This window comes from Dendropsophus ebraccatus, chromosome 13 (genome assembly GCF_027789765.1).
Source record: "Dendropsophus ebraccatus isolate aDenEbr1 chromosome 13, aDenEbr1.pat, whole genome shotgun sequence".
Taxonomy (NCBI): Eukaryota; Metazoa; Chordata; class Amphibia; order Anura; family Hylidae; genus Dendropsophus; species Dendropsophus ebraccatus.
Window position 1 is genome coordinate 51,542,813 of NC_091466.1, and position 15,012 is coordinate 51,557,824.

The 15,012-nt window shown below is 40.5% G+C and overlaps 1 long non-coding RNA gene across 1 annotated transcript; it reads right to left on the reverse strand.

The window, feature by feature from the left end:
* Nucleotides 1–232: 232 nt before the first annotated feature.
* On the reverse strand, nt 233–12,168 carry LOC138770294 (uncharacterized). The gene is made up of 3 exons (XR_011359457.1): nt 12,131–12,168; nt 755–938; nt 233–504 (listed from the first exon to the last, which is right to left on the reverse strand). It is a non-coding gene; the product is annotated as an uncharacterized lncRNA (long non-coding RNA).
* Nucleotides 12,169–15,012: the final 2,844 nt, after the last annotated feature.

A 15,012-nucleotide genomic window follows, 5' to 3' on the forward strand; every position in this document is an offset into this window, starting at 1 on the left:
ATTCCAGTTATGAAAATCTAATACTCGGCTAGTGATAATAATGTTTTGGGTGGTCTTGAGAATATTTTTTTAAAAAGCTTTAAAAAAAATAAAATAAATATATATATATATATATATATATATATATATATATGTAGTGATAAAGAAACATTTTTTCATGAACAATCATATGTATACTTCTAGGATGTCTTTGCATGGATGTGGTTTTAAGACATCCATAGAACATCTTGTTGGTGGCCACATCTTAGATAACCATTATACATTGAAATTCTTTAACTCTTTTTCAGCGGCTTAGCAAAGCCTGTATTTTTTGTACAGTTAACTTTCATCTGTCTTCTTGCCATACTGGTTGCTTTGTTTAGACTGTAATGGAAGTACAAGGAAGGTATTAGAGTGTATCCATCGTTGTTAGACAGTGAAGTCATAAGTCATCATGCTTGAGTGAAGCACTTCTGAGCGATGGGTCAGTGACTAATGTATCCCTGTTAGAACCCGTCATTTGATCTGAGTAAAAAAAAAAAAAGTATAAAAGATGTAAAAATTCTAGTTTTCTAAAGATATCATTGTGTAAACTAATAAACAGATTATAACACTGAAGTTATTGAAAAGTGGTTCATGTCAAGGAAGCCCTATGAGTTCTATGTTGCAGCATGACTTTATCTTCTTCATGAGTTTATGATTTTTATACATGAAAAGATACATTGCCTTTAGCTGATTTAGATGATATTCATAGCATAAGAGTGAAGTCACTCACCGTCCTGTATGATGTTCATCACCACATATAATGGATGGAACATTAAAGAAATCCTAATGGCTTCCATATATTCCTCTTATCGGCGGTGTCTTTATAATTCAAGTCAGTGTTACATCTATTCCAAAACTACTTTCAGCCTTCAAGACTCTCTTCATATGTTCTTTCATGTATGTTTTGATGAAATCTACAAAAATAAATACTCTTTTTATCTGGGATTAAGGTCGGGATATAGTGTAGCATAAGACCATATGGTCAATTGAATACTTCTTACGTAGATACTAGAGATGAGCGAACCGGGTTCGGGTTCGAGTCGATCCGAACGTTCGGCATTTGATTATCGGTGGCTGCTGAAGTTGGATAAAGCTCTAAGGTTGTCTGGAAAACATGGATACAGCCAATGACTATATCCATGCTTTCCACATAGCCTTAGGGCTTTATCCAACTTCAGCAGCCACCGCTAATCAAAAACCGAAAGTTCGGGTTCGGATCGACTCGAGCATGCTCGAGGTTCGCTCATCTCTAGTAGAAACATTTACATGATCGAGAGCCCCATCTAAATATACCATAATTAGAGATGAGCGAACCTGGAGCATGCTCGAGTCCATCCGAACCCGAACTTTCGGCATTTGATTAGCGGTGGCTGCTGAACTTGGATAAAGCCCTAAGGCTATGTGGAAAACATGGATATAGTTATTGGCTGGATCCATGTTTTCTAGACAACCTTAGAGCTTTATCCAAGTTCAGCAGCCCCAGCTAATCAAATACCGAATGTTCAGGTTCGGATGGACTCGACCCCAAACCCGGTTCGCTCATCTCTAACCATAATCTATGTAAATTCAGCATTCCATCCCATCCAAATGATAACTAAGTAGGCAACTATCTGAGTGGAAAGTTGGAGGTCCCCTTTTTTGGCAGAAATGTTGGCTATAAAGACTTGCTGCATATAACCTGCAGTTTGTATGACCCCATTATATAGCCATGTTATATAGGAGTAGTTCAGCAAAAAAAAAAAAAAAAAATCTTTCTAATGAAATTTGGTGCTAGAAAGTGCCAGAGATTCATAATTTACTTTAATTAAAAAAAAATCTCAAGTCTTCCAGTACTTATCAGCTACTGTATGTCCTGCAGGAAGTGGTGTATTCTAGTCTGGAGAGCAGGAGAAGTTTTCTATGAGAATTTGCTACTGCTCTGGACAGTTCCTGACACAGACAGAAGTGGAATCAGCATTGTGTGAGACTGGAGAGAATACACTTCCTGCAGGACATACAACAGCTGATAAGTACTGGAAGACTGGACATTTTTTTTTAAACAAGCAAATTCTGAAATCACCTTCTTGCACCAATCAATTTGAAAGAAAAAAAACTTCCCCTTTTAAGTATGTGTTCACTTTAGGGGCAGAATGTGTACAGTTCTATAATATGTGCATCACTGGTCCGCTACCTATCTCATCTTTTTTCCTCGGATAATGTATTCCGCTCCTTCTCTGCTGTGTGTGAGCTATATGGGGTACCTCGCACCACCTCCAACTGCGGCATGCAGTCCAGACCCAGTTTGGTAGTCTCACGGTCCCCCTGGAGTTCACACCGGCCGAGAAGCTGCTGGGCTCACCAGATCTTGACAGAATTCTGACGCATAGCTATTTACTGTTGTGTCGGGAAGATACTTCCCCATTCCAGAAGGCCTATGTGAAATGGGCGGTAGATATCCCTTCTCTGAGTGATCAGCAGTGGAAAGAGGTGGTGAATACCTATTATCCTACGGTAGTCAGTGCTAGGGACCGATTAATTCAGTTCCGCTTCCTAATGAGAACGTGCTATACCCCGGAGAGACTCAGGAAGATGGGGGTATCTACCTCGGATACCTGTTTTAAATGTCAAGCTGATGTTGGTACCTTTATCCATGCAGTGTGGTCATGCCCTAAGCTACAGGCTTTTTGGCGCTCGGTTCTGCAATTCCTGTCCGACCACTTTGATTTTCCGTTTGTTTGCACCCCCAAGGTCTGTTTACTAGGTATTATTAACGGGATTACGCAAAACAAATATTACAGGGTGTTCATACGTTTTTTTTTATTTTGTACTAAGAAAATTATAGCGATGGAGTGGAAATGCACCCATGTTCCTTCCTTGACCCGCTGGAAACAGCTGGTTAACAAATATGTCCCACTATACGAGGCCCTCTATGAGCACCGTAAATGTCCCAGGAAGTTCAAGAAAATCTGGAATCAGTGGCTCATGCTCAATGTGACGGTGGATGATTGAGCTCCTTTATGGTCCATAAGGGGGGGGGGGGGGTGCCGCTGTGTCTCTGTGTGTGTGTGAATGAGTGTATGTGAGGTCTACATGTTCTGTCCGCCTCTAGTTACATGGTCGTGTGTTAATGCGGCCAGTAGTTCTCGGGTGATACATCCCTGATGTTGCCATCTTGGTTGGGTTATCCAGTATTATGATCATACTTGTTCTCTGTTGCTCCCTGAAGGTGTACACCCTCAAAGTTTAAATAGGGCGGACTGTGCCCGTTTATGTTTTTTGTTTCTGTGTATTTTCTCTATTCAAAAGTATAAATAAAATCTTTAAAAAAAAAAATATGTGCATCACTGTATCATGTGTATGCTCTTTGAAGCGTCTGTCCAGTTCACAAAATCCTTTACCATACACCCTAAGGCCATGTTCACGTATGTTTTGCATAACATTTATGCAAAACATACGTTGTATTTGAATGAATGGAATCTCGGCCCGGAGTGTATACACATAGGGGGAGATTTATGAAAGAGTGTAAATATATACCTGGTGTAAACTGCCCACAGCAACCAATCACAGCTCAGCTTTCAGCTCTGATAAAATATAAGAGGAGCCGCCCAAACAAAAAGCTGACATGTCAGTTTTGTGCAGCCGCTATTCATTGAATAGTGGCCGCACAGAACATGTCAGTTCACACAATGGAGAGTGCTGCTCCGACCGCACTCTCCATTGTGTGCAATGGTAAATTGGGCAGTACCGGCTGGGATGATCTTCACTAACACCGGCCGTTCTGTGATCCGTCCGGGTCACAGAACAGCTGTTGTTATATGCTGTTTGAACCTGGCCTGATGAGAAATTGGCCCTTCTGCAGATTGTGGGTACAGAGTCACTTTTAAACATTAATCAATTGCACATCCCTTATTGCATGGAAACATGTGTGGCTGATGAGCAATGTTTTTTTAGCTGGTTTGTAAGCTGATTGCTAGGTCTATTACTTAGGGAATATATTGGCCTTTCCAATTGATAATCAACCATGTATTAGGGCATATTACCGTATTATCATGCATATTGCTGTATTATAACTCTAAATAAGCTAGGAACTGCAATATGGCACACACGGGTGTTTCTGTTAATATGCTTTCCTATGCCATATTTTATCACTTGCTATATTATAGACATTGCTGTATTATGGACATATTCTCCTCCAGAAGCATTGCTTTGAGGGAAGGGAGCTCTTTCATAGAACAGTGCTGTATAGGGTGTCCACATGGCGGCACATATAATGGGGGACATTTATCAAACATGGTGTAAAGTGAAACTGGCTCAGTTGCCCCTAGCAACCAGTCAGATTCCACCTTTTATTCCTCACAGACTCTTTGGAAAATGAAAGGTGGAATCTGATTGGTTGCTAGGGGCAACTGAGCCAGTTTCACTTTACACCATGTTTGATAAATCTCCCCCATAATATCTATAGCTCTTTGGATCTCTACCCTGTGGCACTGTACAGGCTCTGTCACTCGTATAATTTCTTACAATTATTTGCTTTATGGATAATACGATCCATTTATATATGTGTATTTCTTAGTAACGCAACCTGTCCGGAGATGATAAAACGCTCAGGGGAAGCATGAAATGCAAACAGATGTGACATTTTGTTTTCATAGAATAGGGTTAATCCTGCGGTTATCCTTCCCTTCCTGAGCCCATTGATGTTGGGCTCTATCTTCTCCCTTACATTATCTGTAGCAGAGGGGCCTATGGAGCAGCTGTGCTGATGCAAACCTTCTCTGATAACAGCACCAGCAGCAACTGCAGCTCCGCCGTATAGAGTTACATTACCATTGTGTCTTATGTGCAACATTTGGAAATCTGGACTGATCACTGATTCTGCTATTCCCATCTTTTCTGAGGCGTCTGTTTCTCTTTCCCAAACCTTCTGGACTGCCAACTGTTCTGGGATGATAACTTCTTGCGGAGCAAGATGGTGCTTGCTTGGGACCAAATGTTTCCTATGATGTAACTGCTGGTGTATACTTTGCTTTTTCTTTGACCTACACAGCTTGAACGTGGTAACATATTCTGGGGGTCTCCAGATGCCACTTGCTCTGATTTCACTCCTGCTTTGCATTAAAGTGAGAGTTAATGGTTAATATTATTTCTAGTGTCGGAATATACTGGGCGCGTAAATCAAGATTGGTCTTCATCTGTTTTAGGTTATTAAGAAATCTGATTATTTTCTTTGATATGATTGAGGTTGGCACTGATAAAATAGTACACTGCAAAATAGGTTGGTGTCATAAGTAACGGGTAATAAAAAATACTAGGTGTGATGCATGTATTCAGCAACTTATCTTTATGCATTGGTGAATAGAGTGCAAATATAGAGAATTAAGTTATTATTATAAAATGTCTTGGGCAGATGATACAAGGTCTATGCTGCAGCTATACAGAATATGTTCACATCCACTTTTAACTGCAATGTAAACTATGTTGCTGTCACTGAACACACACACTATCATCAATAGAGTCCTATAGGTTTTTATTGGTTGTTAATGATAATAATAATAATAATAATTATTATTATTATTATTATAAATAATAATATAGTTATTATTATTATTATTATTATTAGAGTCCTATAGGTTGGTAAAGATTGTTATTTATTTTTATTATTATTATTATATTAGTATATATATTATATAATATATTAGTATATATATTATATTAGTAGTATATATAGGTTGTTAATAATAATAATAATAATAATAATAATAATAATAATAATAATATTTATTATTATCATCATCATCAATAGAGTTGTATAGGTTGTTATAGATTGTTAATTAATATTATTATTAATAATAATTTGTATTATTATTAGTAAATTAGTAGCATATGTAGGTTGATAATAATAATAATAATAATAATAATAATAATAATAATAATTTGTATTATTTTCATCATCATCATCATCAGCAGAACTAAGGCAGCCGTGTAGCAGAGCTGACACTCGCACTATGTAGCAGAGCTGTGCCAGCCATGTAGCAGAGCGGACACCTGCACTACGTACGTAAAGGGACGGTACCCAAGTCGCTCTTAAAGGGGCGGTACGCAAGTCGCTCTTAAAGGGACAGTACCCAAGTCACTCTTAAAGGGATGGTACCCAAGTCGCTCTTAAATGGGCGGTACCCAAGTCTCTTTTAAAGGGACGGTATCCAAGTCTCTCTTAAAGGGACGGTACCCAAGTCTCTCTTAAAGGGACGGTACCCAAGTCTCTCTTAAAGGGATGGTTCCCAAGTTGCTCTTAAAGGGACTGTACCAAAGTCGCTTTTAAAGGAACTGTACCAAAATCACTCTTAAAGGGAGGGTATTAAGGGTTAAAGTTTCTCTTAAACAGAAGTCACTGTTAAAGGGGGGCTTTTTTCAAACACTATGGGGGAGATTTATCAAACTGGTGTAAAGTAGAATTGTCTTAGTTGCCCCTAGCAACCAAAAATGATAGGTGGAATCTGATTGGTTGCTGGGGGTAACTAAGACAATTCTACTTTACACCAATTTGATAAATCTCCCCCTATGTATTTCCCTGGAAATGCAAATCTAGTTATTATTAGTAGTAGTAGTAATATCAATAGAGTCCTATAGGTTGTTATAGATTTGTAATTAACCAATCAAGGTGCCCATACATCTTAAAGAGCTGTTGGCTTAATACTTCCTATTGCTCCTGACCCTTCTATGAACATGCATGCGTGGTTTGGCCAACAGGATAGAGTATCTTTCCATTAAAAATACTTGGAAAGACGAGTAGCTACCAGCACTGCTAGACTTAGGCTACCACATGTATGGACTCCACCGATGAATAAGGGATTAGACGGTGAGCACTGGTTAGTGCTCACTATGATATTAGATTTATGTAAACTTCACACATCCATAAGAAAAAGATGAGGGCACGCACCGCTTATGTGATCTTCTTTTATTTTATTTCATCTCATAGCGGGCACAAAGAATTACTGGGCATACTGGGCTTCAGCATGGACGCCAGACACCCACCGGATCAGGTAACAGCTGTTTCACGAGCATGCGCACTTCTACAGACACCGCCTATCACCCGAGTCCAGAATAAAAAGCTTCACTCCGTGACGTGTGTGAGTGGGCGTTTACAAACCATAAATTAAAAACAAAGATCTAATACATTCCGTTTATCATACTGTGTGCGGGAATTGTGCCTGGTGCAAACAGTGCCTAGATACTAAAGTAATTACGCTAGGAGGTGTGGTTTGCAACATAAGGGATTTCATATGCTGTGGTACTAAAGGGGTAGTGTATGCCATAGTTTGCTGCTGTGGGGTACACTACATAGGTAAAACTATACGTACGCTAAATCGCCGATTCTACAAGCACATTTATTCATGTAGAACTAATAAAGGGGCAACACGGCTCATAGAACATGTATGAGTGAAACCTACATAATTTGAGAATACAGACACCAACGCTAGCAAAAAAAATCTTTGTGGTAATATCATACTGTTAGGACAAAGTGTAATTTGCAGGTCAGCATATAGTATATAGTCACTTACTGTGATATAATGGAGCGATTTCTAGAGTATATTGATATAATATTGGCAAAGATATTAAGTTGCACTTGAAGAAAAACTGAGTCAATGAGATTGGTTTCAGTTTATATATTACCCTTTAGCGTATAGCTATTAACCTGCCAATGATGCTTAGAAATATAGCAAGGCTGATCCGGATTCCATTATGAGATAATGGAAGAGAATTAAAGCCAAATGAAACCCTGCTTTTAACTGAGATATACATATTGGCAAGAAATTCAAGGACTTTCAAAGTATTCAACGTAGCCCACCCAGAGCTGCTTAGTATGCTGTTTGTGCTCCAATGCAGGTGTTACTACAGAATAAAAAAAGTAGGCAAAAAGTGACCCGGCTAAGGCTGTCATCGCTATACTATTCCCATGTTATTATTGACATAGGAGTGTGTCCAATACTGTTTGCAATTTGTGGGCTTTTCTGAAGACCATTGTTAACAGCATTGGACAGCCATCTAATACATATGGGGTCTTCCAATTTTCCCCTGAAGGAAGGTGTTAAGGTAGAGAATGGTCAGCCATTATAGCCAACCTCTTTGTTAGAATATGAGGATTAAGTCTCAGGTGGCAGGTTTTCTGGTCCTGGAGGGGGCGGCAAATTTTTTGTCATTGTCATTTTAGTTAAGTCATCTTTGACTTAACTAAAATGACTGCAGCCGCAGCTGTCCTAGGATGCACTGTCCCCCGGCCCCCTTCCGCCCTTCCCACATATCACCAAGCCTGGGCTACATCTCTGCATGCGTGAGTGACGTTCCCCTAACCCGGCAGCCTTCTTTCTTATTGGCTTTGTGCACCACAACTGGCCAGAGTGGCGAGACCCTGTCATGTCGTGGCCCAGCCTCCAGGGGGGGGGGGGGATTTGATTTTTACCTCAGGAAGCAGAAAAACTAGGATCGACCCGGGCACAGTTTGCCCGCAGTTATGTAAAATGAATGGCCAGCTTTAATAGCTTTCACGTTTCCTGAGCCACAAGTCATCTGGGCGGACCCTGGCAGATTCTCCCTGCCCCACCAGCCTTGATTAAGAGATCTGTTCCTGTTTGGTAATAGGGAGAGATCTATCAATCAAGGTTAGTAGGATGGAGAGAAGCCTGCAGAGACCACTCTAAGGCCTCATGGGTAAGGAGTAGGAAAGTGGTGAAAGGTTCCCTTTAAAGCCAATGTACTTTTAGGTACATTCGCTTTAAGTGTTGCACATGAATAGAACGGCGCGGGGAAGCTGGTGTCTGGTTCCTTTTTTTGAACTGCGGCCCGGTTCCCGCACACGGCACCGGTTTGTTACTGAGCACCGGTCTGGGCTGAAGCACTGGAGACGGGCCGATCCTCCCCCCAATGAGAGGAAACCGCCACCCCTCTATGACATGGCTCTATTGATTCTAATGCCTTCTATTAATGTGTAACACCTAAAGCGAATGTACCTGATGGTGAATAGATGTTGAACTCACCAGATCAACGTAATCACCAAATGATCTTTGTATGGGAACAGACCTACCATCACCAACAGAACTTTGATGCAATGAAGGATTGGACATGGTGGATTTCATTTCTATCCATGGAGGTATTTGGCAACAGCTCTTCCCCATTCAAATAAACACATACACCTGACCGGTGGAAACATGGATGTTTTTGTACGTTCCAGTTTTAAGTCTGGCTGCTAAGCCTAATATTAGGATGACACTTCCTCTTCTGTACAGAGCACTCCGCCTTCTCACAACTCTCTCTGCACAGGGGATAGAGCATGCCTAGTAAAATCTCCCATAAAAGTCACTAGGGTCAGCTCCAGTCTATTCTGTCTATGTCCACAGTGCTATGTGTAAAGCATATCTAAATGATGTAAAAAAAAAAAAAAAAAAGACAAGATAAGATAAGAAAAAAGAAACATATTTTAGTATCTGTCTCTGTTCAGTAAAATCTAGGTGACACATTGACTTTAATGGTCTCTAGTGTGGGGAGGGGTGCTCATCACAGGGCTCCCCTAACTTTATCTGGTTGCTAATATATTATTTTCATTACAGCGCCAAAATGAAATGTAATGTATAAGAAAGCGCAATTATTTTACATAATATATAGACCACAATGTTTTTTTCTTTCAATCCAGCCAGGCTAGTACATGTAACCCATTCTATGCTGCAGGGGAATGTAAAGTTCTGTGTTTGCAGCATAGGAGACACAATGGCAGAAAGCTTTTGAGAAGGACAGTAAAACATGCCTTGGCCTGCCTACGGTTTTACTTTCAGCTGTAAAAGCTAAAAATGACTGTCTGATGGAGATGGCAGGTATTCAGTTACTGTGGTCAGCAATAGAAAAAAAACAAATGAATCATAAATCATAGATGTGCTCACTAAACAGAGAAAATAACACTGAAGGCATGCCGGCCCCAGATCTTACAGCATTGAACAATGGGAGGAAATATGCATTACTTTCTCTCTTACATCACATGTAGGCTTGGACTGACTCAACATAGTGCCAGAGAATCCTCTGGTGGACCCACATTCTAAAACAATAACGCCTATAATTCTGAAACAATGCGTCCAGCCGGGCGCCTGATCAATTCTATGTGCGGGCAAATTCCACTGCCCGCCGAAAGAATTGACATGTCAATTCTTTTGGCGGATGGCAGAATCGGCCCGGCCATAAAATAGTGTCTATGGCACAAGCAGAGATGCACGCTGCCGCGAGCAGGTATGAATGACGGAATCTGCTGGAACTTCTCTGCGCAGATTCCATAGTGTGAACCCACCCTAACAGCGCATACCTTCCTCCTCAGTGTCCTGGGTGCTATAAGGCCAACCTGCTAATAGTTCCCCTTTAACTGCAATTAAACAGCTGAATGCGTGAACATAACATAAGAACAAGTCCAACTCATCAAATCTTTTTCCTAACACCCATTAGACCAGTCCTACCGATCAACAGGTTCAGCTTACATTAAGGAAATGTATGTGGTCACCTAGAACAGGTATGTCAGCAATAAAAGTAAATGAATAATAGGATCAAAACCTTTGTCTTTCCTATTCTATTGTCACGTGGTCTTGTGTTAACACCTGAGTACACAAAGCAAACCAAACCAAATGTGTGCTCCACCTGCAGAAAATAAATCTCTTACTATCTCTCTTTATGTCCTTTCTCCATCTCACTTTTTAAGATGTATATACATATTCTGTATGTGAAAAATCTGAAATATTGGTCTCCTCACTTTAAAGAAGCATTCCGTAAAAATTTTTTATTTGTCCCCCCGCTGCACGCTGGCGCGTATACTCACCAATCCATCTTCTGCAGCAGAAAGCTAGCAGGAAGAGAAAGACATCTCCCCACTTATTACCGTGGTTGGTGGGAGTTTCAGCACCCAGACCTTAACTGATCAAAACGTTTAACATGTCCCTGATATATTCAATGATAGTAACACTTTAGGGAGTCATTAAAGGGGAACTTCGGATAAGAAAAACTTGTTTTCTATTAAAGTACATTAAAAGTTATATAGATGTGTCTATACAATGTATTACTGTATCTGTACAGTTCTGCCACAATGGTAGCTGATAGGGTAGCTCCTGCTGCTATCTTCCCCTAGGAGACAAATCTTACATGCCTCTGTCTCACATTGTGTGTGTTTGCTGATGATGCAGACAGGGGGCAGGGCGTGATCTCACTGATTCACCATCTCTAACCGGCCAGAAGCAGGTGCAGCACTAATTTTACTGATTGTAATGGATGGAGGCTGTGATGATCACATGAGGTAAAGCATTGCATTCTGGGAAATGCCAAACCAGGAATAACAGAAACACAAAACAGAGCAAATCCCCCCCCCCCCAAACAAATTGATTTTTGGTAGTTTCAAAACTGGGATAGACAGGTAATTAATGCTTTATGCTTCTGCAGAGGTTTAATTTTTTTAACCTCTACCTGAAGTTCCCCTTTAAGACCCCCTAATGTATGGGTCTCCAAACTGCAGCCCTCCAGGTGTTGCAAAACCACAATTCCGATCATGCCCAGACAGCAAAAGCTTTGGATTTGGCTGTCCAGGCATGATGGGAAATGTAGTATTGCAACAGCTGTAGGGCCGCAGTTTGGAGACCCATGTCCTAATGAATAAAAAGATATGCCTTTCTTTGGTGAATAAGCCAAGCAATGGGAACTATATAAAGTGGGTGATTACAATCCTGTGGCAACCGTATAATTTAACCCAAAAGTGAATGCATTTGTGGTACATACTGATGATATTCTACCAGCTTTAACATCCCAGAATATACCTGGGTTATTGGCTATTGGTCCCACCACAATTTGAACAATCAGTCCAGTTATGCAGTCCCACTTTTCACAGTGGAAAGATGCGGATTATCAGTCAGGCTGCTGAGGCAAGCGTATGATGTTGGGGAGTTCTGTACGCAATCCCTATTCTAATTAAAAGGAATCATGCATGGAACACTACAGTATATATCGACATATGCCAACATATGCCCTAAATGCAGGCTACTTATCTGATGTGAATGTAGCCTTTAAAAAGAAGCAGATTGAAAGCATACGTGTGATTAGACAGCCTTACTTTATCGACATGCAGTCGTTCCTGCTGCCAGAAGATCAGGTAACCATGGATACGTCCATGCCGGATTTACATTCGTGAGCTCATGCTTGGAACTCACCCGGCATGGACGTATCCATAGTTACCTAGTCTATCAACAGCACTGACTGCACGCCGATTGAGTAAAGCTGCCTAATGACAGATACCTTAAAGGATATCCCACTGTTGGGACCCCTAAATACAAACAAGTTCTCAATTTTCCTGTAAGACCAGACGCTACATTTGATCTTAGCCTCCCTTTCCCAATTTACATGTAAAAATCAGATCAGTGCTCATTTCAGTGTGATTGCAGCAGTTGGGAGGAACCTCTCAATAATATCAGCAGTCCTCACCTAACCTTGCAATGGATGCCTCAATTAAGTACCTACTAAATTCCTCCGCCAAATCAAAATGCGCAGACGTTCAGCTCTGAGCACCAATTAATCATATTTCTTCACACATCATCAAGCAGAAAAAGAATGCAAAACATAAACACTTGGGGGGAGTTTGATGATGTGTGAAGAGGAGAAGATCACTTGTTTTTCTCCCAGGTTAATGGGCCTTGATAACAGAGCTTAACATCTAGCTCATAAAAGCTGACATTTAACTCCTTTTTAGAAGTCTTGATGTAACAGATGTCCGGGCGAGGAAGGAATCTACGGCAAAAATTGCTGCTATAGACAGTCTATCTATCTATCTATCTATCTATCTATCTATCTATCTATCTATCTATCTCCTATCTATCATCTATCTATCTATTATCTATCAGTCTATCTATCTATCTATCTATCTATCTCCTATCTATCATCTATCTATCTATTATCTATCAGTCTATCTATCTATCTCCTATCTATTATCTATCTATCTCTCTATCTATCTCCTATCTATCTATCTATCTATCTATCTATCTATCTATTTATCTATCTATCTCCTATCTATCTATCTATCTATCTATCTATCTATCTATCTTATGAAAACAGTTAATGGCAATGTGCTCCCCCCATATTTTCTGATAAGGTCTCTTTGAAAAATATTATAGACTGAAGCGATTATTGGCTGTATTTGGCCGTTTGTCAGCCATGACAAAACTGCCTCCCCTCTCTGATGCAGCTCTATTAGAATCAATGTAGCTGCGTCACAGAGGGGAGATTGCCTGCCCGCAGTGCTCCTGGGGGTCGGGCAGTGCCACTGGCATCCCCACACAGGCGCCCATCTGTTAATGTAAAAAAATTTACCTGTTGGTACATTCGCTTTATCCCACCCAATAATATGACAGACAGTACAAACAGTATGTATACCTATGCACACAGAATTACGACCCTGTGCGCACCTCACCCTTGATATACCTAATGGCTGCAGTATATTGATGCTGTATATTTTTTCTCAGAAGCAATGATAAATTCAATGTGAATGATGGAATGACAGAAAGAAAAGTCTAGTGATGCCTCTGAAATCATAGACATATGGAGATATACCCTACTATGGATGCCAAATTATGGCATGTAGCCATATTATGCCTGTATGTCATAATATCTTTTGTCTTCATTACATCCTTCCCTGATTTCCAGTTTTTCCAGAACATAGATGTAATTATTTTTTTCTCCTTGGTACAAATCAAGCCAAAAAGCTGTCAGGACATCCAATTAACTATCAGTAGTGAGTAATTTTACAATGAGTAATATTTCATTATATTTAATATTTTCCACTTCATTGCTTTGCTGATACACTACTGCTACTACTACTACTATTACTACTTCTACGACTACTACTATTTTCCCACATTAGTATATTGTTTGCATGTGGTTATAGTTGTGTTTTTTAACATGGTGATATGTGAGTAAATCAGATACATGCTGTGTTTTAAAAAATGTTTTTACTTGTTTTACTTAATGAAATACAGGCCTAGGAGACCTATGGCTGTATCCATGTTTTCCAGGCAGCCCTAGGCATGCATCTGTGGTGTCCCACCACGGGTGTTTCTTGTCTTTACACCCCTTGAAAAAGTCTGTACTTCAAAGTAAAAGTGGTAAGGAAGTAGTACCTATGTTTTGCCACTAGATGTCGCTAGTATATATATTGTGTACCTAAGTATTGCACAGCTGTAGGTAACTAAAGGGTTATTGTTTCTAGGAACTGTGCACCAATGGGAGCTCTTTCTCTTTTCTGCCTATCTCTATCCTTCTCTTTCTCTTGCACTTTCTTCTCACCCACTCACAGCACACATTACAGATGCTGTAGGAGGAAGTCACATGGGGAGAGGAAGTGTAGCCACACCTTTAGTCAGTCTTGGGTTGGTCTCTATAGAGGACAGATGCACAAGAGACACCTTTAGCACTCTTTTCTTGAAAGCAGCACTTTTGTAAACTATGTTGTGCTGAACGCACACTTAGAGAGGGCAAGTTAGGGATCACCCCAGCCCATGCCGAGAACCAGTCTAAAAGTGCAGCACAGTATCCTGAAGAAAGAGGAACTGATGCAAAGTTGCTAGAAGCCTACGTACTCTATCTCGTAGCGAGGGGGTCATCAGAGAATGATGTGCACTCCTGTCATCACATCTTACAACTACTCACCTACTCCCCCTGTGCTCTCAGATATGGCTTTTTCTTTGCCACTCTGCCCTGAAGCCGAAAATCCCGCTGCCGCCTCTTCACTGTAGATGTTGACACTGGTGTTTTGCGGGTACTATTTAATGAAGATGCCAGTTGGGGACCTGTGAGGCGTCTGTTTCTCAAACTAGAGACTCTAATGTGCTTATCTTCTCGCTTAGTTGTGCAACGCGCACTTCTTTTTCTACTCTGGTTAGAGCCTGTGCTGTCCTCTGAAGGGAGTAGTACACACCGTTGTAGGAAATCTTCAATTTCTTAGCA